Raw genomic sequence first — 10,941 nt, forward strand, 5'->3', positions numbered from 1 at the left:
GGGCTTTGATTATTATAATAATTATCGTTATTATTATTATTATTATTTTTTACTCCCCCAATCAGAACTCTTTTATGTTGATAAGAACCAGGCAAAGGCGCGCATTCAGTGGCGAAGGGTGAAAGGAAAGGAACCAAGGTAGAAAGGTTCATTGAAGTAAACCTTTCAGAAAATCGGGGCTCTTTATGTGCCTTTTCATGCATAAGTCACTCTGAATATTTGGTGGCTTTTAGTTCTTTTTTTCTTTGCAGTTTCAAGAGGATTGCGGGGGTGGAAGTTCTGTTTCTTCCCTCCCCACCCTAGAGCCCCTTTATTAAGGGGCTGCAGGTTTGCTGTGTGTGTGTGTGTGTGTGTGTGTGTGTGTGTGTGTGTCTTAAGAGCATTGCAAACAAGACCTGTTTTGGGGAGCGAATTTTGTCTTCCACTTTATGCAGCTTGCAAAGATTAAAGGAGTGGAAATTTCATGGCCCTACCACCCTACAGTATTAACACGGTCTTATTATTTTTCCAAAAAAGGAGCCAGAGTGAGAGCTGAATTTGACGACAGGAGTTTATTGCATAATTTTTCTCTCTCCCTGTGATTATCACCTTTATAATAAGAAAGAACATTCACTGACTGCTAACTGTGCTACTCACACATTGATTTTAGATTCCTGCAAATAAAACTCCCACATCGTAGGCTTGATCTTTTCCTGAATAGATGCTACTAAATTAGTTACTCAAATGAATGTGCCAGTTTCTATTGACCAACAATGTCTGGGAGACCATTTCCCCTACTCTTTTTACAAGCTCGACTTCATTAATATTCCAGCGCCCCCACCCCTTCTCATGGCAGTGAGGATGGTTTTACTCCTAAATCTATATGACATTTTCATCACGCAAGGCTCACTCTTGTTTTTATTTTTAAATTTTTATTGCGATAGAATAGCCTAGAAACTTGCCATTAACTTCACCACTTAAAATGAAGAACTCAATGGTTTTAATATATTTACATGGTTATACAGCTATCACTGCTAATTCCTACAGCTCTTAGCCACTACCCCTAATCACCCTCCCTCAGCTCCTACAATAATTAATTTATATGGATTTGCTTATTCTGGACCATTTGTCCATTTGTATAAATGGAATTGTATAATATGTGACTTTTGGCATCTTCTTTCACTTAGCATGACGTTTTCTAAGTATGTATTTTAGTGTATATCAATATATTACATATATACATATATTTTAAATATATTTAAAATACAATTATTTTATATAATATTCAAAAGAACAAAAGCAACCAGTGTTGGCGCAGATGTGGGGAGAAAGGGACTCTCCTTCACTGCTGGTGGGAATGCCGACTGGTACATATATTTTAAATATATTTAAATATGGGCGTTGGCTTTTCACGTGGACGACCTGTATTTGATTCCTCTGCCCCTCTCGCAGAGCCTGGCAAACTACCAAGAGTATCTTGCCCACAATGCAGAGCCTGGAAAGCTACCCATGGCATATTGGATATGCCAAAAACAGTAACAATAATTCTCACAATGAGAGACATTACTGATGCCTGCTCGAACAAATTGATGAGCAACGGGATGACAGTGACAGTAACAGTGATATTTAAATATATAATTATTTTACATGGTATTTAATTATATTTAAATATATACACATATTTTAATAGAAGCATATTTAAACATATGCATATCTTTAATAGCTAAGTAATTTTGTGTGAACATACAAGATTCTTTTTATCCATTAGCAATTTATGTTCATTTGAAGTGATTCCTACTTATTCACAACTGTGACTAACTGCAGTGAATATTTGTGTACAAATTTTTGTATAAACTTCTGTTTTCAAGTCTTCTGAATATATGACTAGGAGTGAAATTACTGGGTCATTTATAATTCTAACTTTTTGAAGCCAAGTTGTCTCCTAACCAGGTGCATAATTTTATGTTTTTGCATTCTCACTAGAAATGAAATACCATTTTATTTTCCATTTCCTCATCAAAACTTGTTAAAGTCTTTTAAGAAATATTTTAGCTATCTTAGTGGGTATCAACTGGGATATCATGGATTACATTTGAGTTCCTGTGACAACAGTTAATGATGTTGAAAATCTTAGCATGTGCTCATTGACCATTTATTTATTTTTAGAGCGATGTGTATCTAAATCGTTTCCTTATTTGAAAATTGAATTGCCTGCTTTATGGTTGAGTTGTGAAAGTTCTTTGTATTATGTAGGAACAATACCTTTATCAGATGTATGGCATGTGACTATTTTCTATAGCCTGTGAGCTTTTTTAATTGCTTTTAAAAATAGTGCTTTTGTAAGTTTTAAATTTTGTAAGTATAATTTATCTTTGTTATTTTTGTGGCAATTGTTTGCTTTTTTAGTGTCATTGAAAAACCCTTTGCCTAATTCAAGATCATCAAGATTATAGCCTATATTATCTTCTAATAGCTTTATACCTTGACCTCTTAGACAAAGGTCTTTGGTAGATTTTGGTTAATTATTAAATCTGATGTGATATTTGTCATACTTTAGTGCCTCTGATGTAGATATCGAGTTACTCTAGCATCATTTGCTTAGAAGATTGTTCTTTGGGACCAGAGTGATTGTACAGTATGTAGGGCGTTTGCCTTGCATATGGCCAAGCTAGGTTCGATTCCCAGCACCCCATATGGTTCCCTGAGCATCCCCCAGGAATAGTTCCTGAGTGCAGAGCCACGAGTTACCCTGAGCATCACTGAGTGTGACTGCCCAAAGCAAAAAAGATAAAATAAAAAACTGTTTCTTCCCTGGCCCGTTTCCCCTACCGGCTCGGTGGACGCTGCCCTCTTTCAGAGGTTTAGGGACAGCCAGGGAGGGGCCCGCAGTGAGGAGGAATGTGGGGCCTTTTGGGATAGGGGCGGAGCCGGCGTTTCCCCCACCCCTAGTTACGCCCATGAACAAGCCCTCTGGCTACTGATTGAACTGCTTATCGGCCAAGATCCCAGAGATTCAGAAACAAAGCTATGAACCCAGCGGCTTTTGGCAGAAAACCTTCCAGATTTAATTATTAAAACTTCAGAATTCCAAAATTGCACAGCCACTATTGCGGCCGTGCATCATCATATGCAATAATCAGCGATAGAAAACAAATTGCCTCAGGTTGCCTTTTCAGCAGATCTGAGTGTTGGGGTAAAATCCCAAATAATAATGGTGGCTTTGGTGTTAAAATGTTGAATGTAATCAAAGTAGAGAGAGAGTAACTTGGAAATCATGTGTCACACAGGTAGGGGGAGAGTGTGGGATGGGGGGGGTGGGAAGGGGGATACTGGGGTTTTTAGTGGTGGAAAATGTGCACTGGTGAAGGGTCGGGTGTTTTATCATTGTATGACCGAGACTTAAAACTGAAAACTTTGTAATTGCTCTCATGGTGTTTTGATAAACAAACAAACTAACTAACAACAAAAAACCCGTTCTTTCCCATTGAATGCTTTTGAAACCCTTGTCAAAAATTAATTGGCTAGATCAAAGGTTCCCAAACTCATTTGGCTACTACCTGTTTTTCCAGCGGGTATGGGGAATGCAGCAAACATTCTTAGTTTTTATATTGTGACATCTTAAAATTAGCTTTGTTGAATATAAACAAAACACATAAAATATAGATAATATAGATAAATATAAAATATAGATGAATAAATTATAAAACTCTTGGCTGACAGTTTGTTTTTTGTCATCCCACTGTTTCTGGATGCATCATTTCAGAAAGAAAGTCAACAGTTCATCTTATTGTGGATCCCTTGTATTGGGGAGATATCATTTGTATCATTTATCATGTAAGAGAGTTTGAAACACTTTTATCCTTTATTTTTTCTCTCTATTTTTCAACAAGTTGGTTATGTTTCTAGATAAAGCTCTTTTTAGTTAAGTCCTTTTGAGTTTGTTGAGCCACTTCCATATATAAGTTAGTTTTGTTGCTTTTTAAATTTTTAAATTGCTTTTTTTGGGGGGGACTAGAGTGCACAGTGGGTAGGGAATTTGCCTTGCACTCGGCCGACCTGGGTTCGATTCTTCCATCCCTCTCATAGGGTCTGGCAAGCTACCGAGAGTATTCTGCCCCCACGGCAGAGCCTGGCAAGCTCCCCGGGGCGTATTCGATATACCAAAAACAGTAACAACAAGTCTCACAATGGAGACGTTACTGGTGCTCACTTGAGCAAATAGATGAACAACAGGACTACAGTGCTGCAGTGCTACGGTTTTTCTGGGGGAGCCACCCCTCATGGTGTCTGGGGTTACTCCCAATCCTGTATTTGGGGTAAGCCCCAGGGCCCTACCATGTGCTTAGTCCATTGAATTAGCTCTTTGGCCCCATATTAATGTTTTTTTGTTTTGTTTTTAATTTGGGAAGGTTTTTGCCATAGTTTCTTCAAATATTTTTCTTTTTGCTCCATTGTTCTAGTTTGAAAGCTTGAATTATTAAGTTGCCAATATGCTTATTTTTCAAGTTTATATTTATTGAGGTTACATTGGTTCACAATATTTCAAATGTTTTCATATGTCTGAGGGGTAAATGTTCTCATAGCCCCTCTACCACCAAATGCCAACATTTCACCACCACTGCCCATAGAAACATTCATATCCAGCCCCTCTCTACTAGGTAACTGTAGTTTTGTGGTCAAAGTTTCAGAGTTGGCTTATCTATTTCTTCAGAGTTGGTTTATTTGTTCCTTCTCTTGCTTTGTTCTTTATGTAAGAAACATGAAAGGTCATTCAGTATTTATTTGTCTTTTACCTTCTGATTTATTTCACCTAGCATATAATTTTCTAGTCCCATGCATGTGCCATTCATGTTGCAGTAAAATGCAAGATTTTATCTTTTCTTAAAGTGAAATAGTATTTTATTATGTATAAATTTATGTATAAATTTATCCACTCACGTATTATGGGGCAGTTGGGTTGCTTCTGAATCTTGGCTATTATAAACAACCCTACAATAAAAATAGGGATGCATGTATCTTTTTTGAATTTGTGTTTTTTATGTTTATGGTATTCTATAATTACAATATTTTCCTACTCCAGAACATCTTTAGTAAATCATATAATTTATGATTATAATATTTTTTATTGGACATAACTCACACTCTTTTTGATCTTTTTAAACATGATTTTCTTTAACTCTTATTTAAGCAGCTAATTTAAGTTATTTTCTACTAGCATCAATGTCTGGCCTTCTTCAAACACAGCTCCAATTGACTGCATTTCTCACTTCTGCAAGTAACTCATTTTAAAAAAAATATGAATTGAAAAACATTTTTTTTAGATAAACTAGAGATTTAAAATAATATAGTAAGATTCTTGGATTCAGCTCCATCGTCTCGAGTATGTTGTTGTTAAGGCTTGTAGTTATTTGAGTAGTAATTTTTCTATCCTAGTTCTGTACAATTCATATTCTTGTGTGTGTGTGTGTGTGTGTGTGTGTGTGTGTGTGTGTGTGTGTGTGGTGGGGGCGCTGGCACCACAGTTTCTACTGTGCTTGCCTGGTGAATAGCTAATGATTGGGTAGACATAACTTTGATCACCTGGAACTGGTGAGTTTTACATTTTGCAAGTTCCACATTATCTTTGCTCACTTGTATAACACCTTGGCAGGACTTAGTCAAAGACTATTCGGCAGAGAATGTCATGGCCTCTAGTTGGATGGTCTAGGGTAATTGGGCAACTTAAATAGCAGTTCCAGTACCTAGGTAGAGTATTTCAGGAGATAAGTGGGCACTTGAAAGGCGTCTTACAATCTAGTCTTGATGGCTTACAAGTCCATTCATGCTGTACTTTTGTGTTTCAAGCTGTCACAAAAACCAGGCTCTGTGACTTAAGTGGAGGAAATTGTCTTGCCATATGTATAACAAAGAACTTGGAGATAGCTTTAATTTAGTAGATTCACCACTGGATTAAAAAAAATCCTTAAGGGTGGCGCAAAAAAAAATCCTTAAATGCAAAACTATATATCAAAAAATAAGAGAACAAATGAAAGAGTTCACTATGAAAATATAATCTTTGGACATAGGGTAGAAACAAAGGTAAAAAGCACGTCCCAACACACCTCCCTCCCCAACCCGCCCCCTGCACTGCTTGTGTCCTTGGCCGGTGCCCCGCCCCGCTTCTACGCAGGGCCAATGCGCAGTGACCGGAACCCGGTGAGATGGGCACGCGGCGGCCACACCCCTCGCGTGTTCCGAACCCCTGTGCGTGTCTATGCCAGAACCCGAGAGCCGCCGGACCTGGTGCGGGCGGGAGAGACCAACCTTACAGCAACGGGAGACGGTTTTTGGAAAGATGCGCAGGAAACCCACCTGTGGGTGGAGAGACGGTTTTTAAATCCATGTCAGGAACGAAATAACGATAATAACGTAAGGGGCAGAGTGTCGGGGCAGGGCAGGGTGTGGGAGGAAGGATGGCATTTGTGGATTTCAAAAGTGAATCTTGGTGGGACTGGAGACACGGGTTCAATCCCTGGAACCCCATGTTCTCCTAGCCTTCCAGGAAGGATCCCTGAGCCCAGAGCCAGGGGTAAGTCCTGAGTACTACTCCCCTCCTGAAAAAAACACCCCCAAACAAAAAATAAATTAAAAAAAGTAAAAAGTGAATTGAGTTGGAGCGATAGTGCAGAGGGTGGGGTGCTGGCCTTGCACGCGGTCCACCCCAGTTTGATTCCCGATATCCCATATGGTTTCCCAAACAGCAGCAGGAGTAATCCCTGAGCTTTGCTGGATGTGGCCCCCAAACAAACAAACAAAATGAATCTTGGGCAGGGAGATTACTGGGAGTTTACGTGTATGAGATAAGGACTCATATTTATTAGTGACTGTTTTTTTTCTTCTTTAATTTTGGTTTTGGGGCCACACCAGATGGTGCTCAGGTCTGACTCCTGGCACTGTGTTCAGGAGTCACTCCTGGAAGGGCTCTTGGCACCCTATTTGGTGTCGGGGATCAAACGTCAGTTGCTACCACAGGGCAAGCGTCTCACACACTGTATTATCCTTCTGGCCTATGAGAAACTTTTTTTCTGATATATTCATGTCACTTACAAAAATTTCTCTAAGTGTATCTCACAAAAACATTTGACTAGTTGGTTGTAAAAAGGTTAAAGAATAGCAATAGATTGATGGCATGTCATGCATCTTAGACAAGGACTTAAAAACCCTGTGACCAGATTTAACAATGTTCACATGCATTACCAAAAACCCACCCCCCCCCCCCCGTTATATAAAAATACAAAGGATAGATTATTTGCGATTACCCAAACAGGAGAAAAAAATGGATAACAAAACTGAAGAAATCAATGTAAATTATGGTGCTCCATCAAGAGTATTTAGGCATTATTAAAATAATAATCTCTGAAAATGACTCAAATCTGAAGAATAGTAATCTCTAAAAAAGTCCTAAATCTGGGAAAGTAGTATAATCAACCCAAGTAATGAAATACATAGATTTATAAACATTTAACCCAAAGAGGTATTCACTGAAACACCTAATAAAACTATCAAAAACTAAAGAGAAATGGGGCCAGAGCAATAGAAGAACAGGTGGAGCAGTTGATTCCAGGAACCTCATAAAGTCCTCTGAGCACCACTAGGAATGATTTCTGAGTGCAGAGGCAGGAGTAAGACCTGAGCACTGCCGAATGTGACCCACATAGTCAAAAAACAAAACAAACAAGCAGCAACAAAAAAACCCAAACAAGCAAAAAAACACCCCCACAAAAATAAAAAACAACATGAAAGACAAAAAAAATTTTGAAAACAGCAAGGAACAGCATCCTTATTTACAAGTCAATATTATACACGGGATTTCATTCATCCACAAAAACAAGAACAAATTCTTTCACTTGTGACAATCCGAATGGGCCTAGAGGACATCATGCTGAGTGACATAAATATGGCAGAGGACACTGGCTTATGATTTCATACCGACCAAGGACCAAGGTTGAATTCATAAGTAACAGGAGATGATGGTTTTTAAGGTTGGGAGTGGAATTAATGGGCAGATATTTTTTAGGTTTGCAAACTTTCTTTTTTAAAGAGGTATTAAGTTCTGGGGATCTAACATTTAGGATGGTGACTATCATTAATAATATTAAACAGAATACTTAACATTTTTTAAGACAGTAGACATGAAATATTCTCACCACACAAATTAGAGATAAATTAGTTGATTAATGGTAATCATTTCACAACACATATGTATGGGTGAGGTCATAAAACCATGATGTTATGCATTCTAAATATATAATTATATTAAAATTTTAAATGATACAATAATTTAAATAATACAACTAATAATACAGCTAAGCCTCAGTAAAAGTGGGGAACAGCTAACTTCAACGTATAAAAATCAATAACCTTCATACATATCAAGAAAAGCAGGTGTGTACCCAGGGATGTGACTCAGTTGGAGAGCATGCCTTGTGTGTGTGAGGCCCTGGTTTGATCTCCCGTAGCACTACAACTACAAGAAAAAAATGCCAGAAGTTATAAGAGAAAAGAAAACCTAATTTGCATTTGTAAACACAAAAGCACATAAAAGCAAACAAAAGGAAAGACAAAGAAAAGACCCAGGTAAAACTTGACCAGAAATTTTAAAATCAAAAACATACAAAGTTTTTAGATGGAAAATGCTCTTGAAACCCTGACATACAGACTTGATACAAAAGTAAATATGTACAGTAATCATAGATAAAGCATTATAAAGATGTCTGTTTCTCTAAATTAATGAACAAATTCAATTCAATTCCAATAAATGTAAGATCAGATTTTTTTCCCTTGAAGCTGAAAATATTATGCCCATTTAGAAGAACAAACAAGAATTATCAGGATGAATAATGGGAGTAAAATAGTCTAGTTTAAAGTATTTAATATTTTAAATGTTTTGAAGCCTGCATTAATAAGGTAGTATTTTGTACTGATGAAGAAATAGATTGACTACAGGAAGAGAATTAAAAAATCCAACTTGGATAAACATACATATAGAAGCCCTAACTCAAACCAGTTCAGGAAAGACAGGTATTATGTAGGGTTAGGAAGACGAGATAGTCTTACATAAAACAATAGTAAGAGATCCAGCTTTTATACTAAGATAAATTCTTAGAAAATTAGAGATTCAGATATGGTAGCACATATAATAGAAAAAAATTGATTATATTTTAATAACTGAGTATGAGTAAAATCTTCCTAAGTATGACAAAATTCAAAAGTAACAAAAAAAGATAAATTTGGTTACAAAGGATAAAAATATTTAGAACCCAAGCACACACACTAATAAAACATCTACCCACTCAGTACCATATACACCAACCACGAACAAAAGAATAGTTAGGGGAAATGTATAATCTATATCATAGCAAATATTTGGTATTCTAACTATCTGAAGAGTTTCTAGATATTTTAGGTAGAAAATATTGAGACATAAAGAAAGTGAACTAAAAATATGAAATTTATAGAAAAACTGCAATAACGTGCTTGATAACTTTGCCTGCCTTATGTTGTAAAGTGTTTTTTCTTTTGGTTGCGGTAACTTTTAATTTGCTTCTTTAAATTCCCTGAATTTATTTTGGTCTTTTTTGAGTCACACACGGTGATCCTCAGGTTTTACTCCTACTCTGCATTCAGGAATCACTCCTGGCCGTACTTGGAGGACCATATGGGATGCTGAGGATCAAACCTGGGTTAGCTGTGTGCAAGGCAAATGACCTACTTGCTGTCCTACTGCTTTGGCCTGATAGATTATTTTTTCTTCATTAGATTACTAGCATTTCAAGAAACTTAGAACAAAGTGTTCTGGCAAGCTCTAGAGAAACATGACTTCATATACGTGGTGAGAGTGTTGTAAGTAGCCCAAACATGGTGGAGAATTTGAGATGGCTCTCACAATGATGTCTGTTGACTCAACAATTCTAATTCTAGGAATCTCTCCTAATATGTAGTGGCAAAAATACTTAAAAATTCTTTTATAGTATGATTTAGCACAGCACCAGTACAAATCTCCATTAATCAGGAACTGATCACATAGTCTAAAGTTTATCCTTACAGTGCTATAAGATATATAGAAAAATGAGAAAAAAATGTTGATCAGTCAATTCAAAAATATTTCTAAAATATATTTTGAGTGCAAGAATCCAAGTGTAGAATGATGCCTAAAATATGCTGCTATCAATTTCAAAAAAAGTCTTTGGTGTTTCATAATATAAGGAAGGATAGACCAAAAATTTAGATTTATGATGTTACTCAGGAACAAGTCCAGGGTGTCTTATATATCTTAATTTACAGAATTGGTCTTGAAACTGTTTCAATATACTACATAATTATAGGACTGGGACCTGAGAGATAGTATAGGAGGGAAAGCATTAGCTTTGTACCACATGACCAGGATTCAATCCTTGCGCCCAGTCGGAAGTGATCCTGAAGTACAGAGCCAGTGGTAAGTCCTCAGCACGGGTAGGTGTGGCCCCAAGCCCAGTAATAATGATAATAATAATAATAATAATGATAATGGTGATAGTAGGACAGAATTAAACTAAAAAGAAAAAATTAAATATTAAATAAAAAAGAAATAAACCTTAACTATAAATTGAGTTGGAGGTGTATCCATCAAAAAGAATTATTCTAAATTTGTTTCAAATAGTTAAAAAATTTGACTATACATCCCAGTGGGATTTATCTCTAAGGACAAATACATTAAACAACACAAAAAAGAGAAATCAGAAATCAGTTTTTTCAATAATCATTATAGTATGTGTTTGCATGGTAGTGTTATTCTGCACGTTGGCGATTATTCTGGAAGTGGTGTGTGTGTGTGATATTCTATGGTAAAGTTGATAAAGAGTTATGTTTATGTCAATGAGGATCAGAATTATTGGCACGGGAGAGAGAGGAGATGGATGAGTGCTGAAGTTAAGAAAAGCTTGT

The sequence above is a fragment of the Sorex araneus genome, chromosome 2 (genome assembly GCF_027595985.1).
Source record: "Sorex araneus isolate mSorAra2 chromosome 2, mSorAra2.pri, whole genome shotgun sequence".
In the NCBI taxonomy this organism is placed as follows: Eukaryota; Metazoa; Chordata; class Mammalia; order Eulipotyphla; family Soricidae; genus Sorex; species Sorex araneus.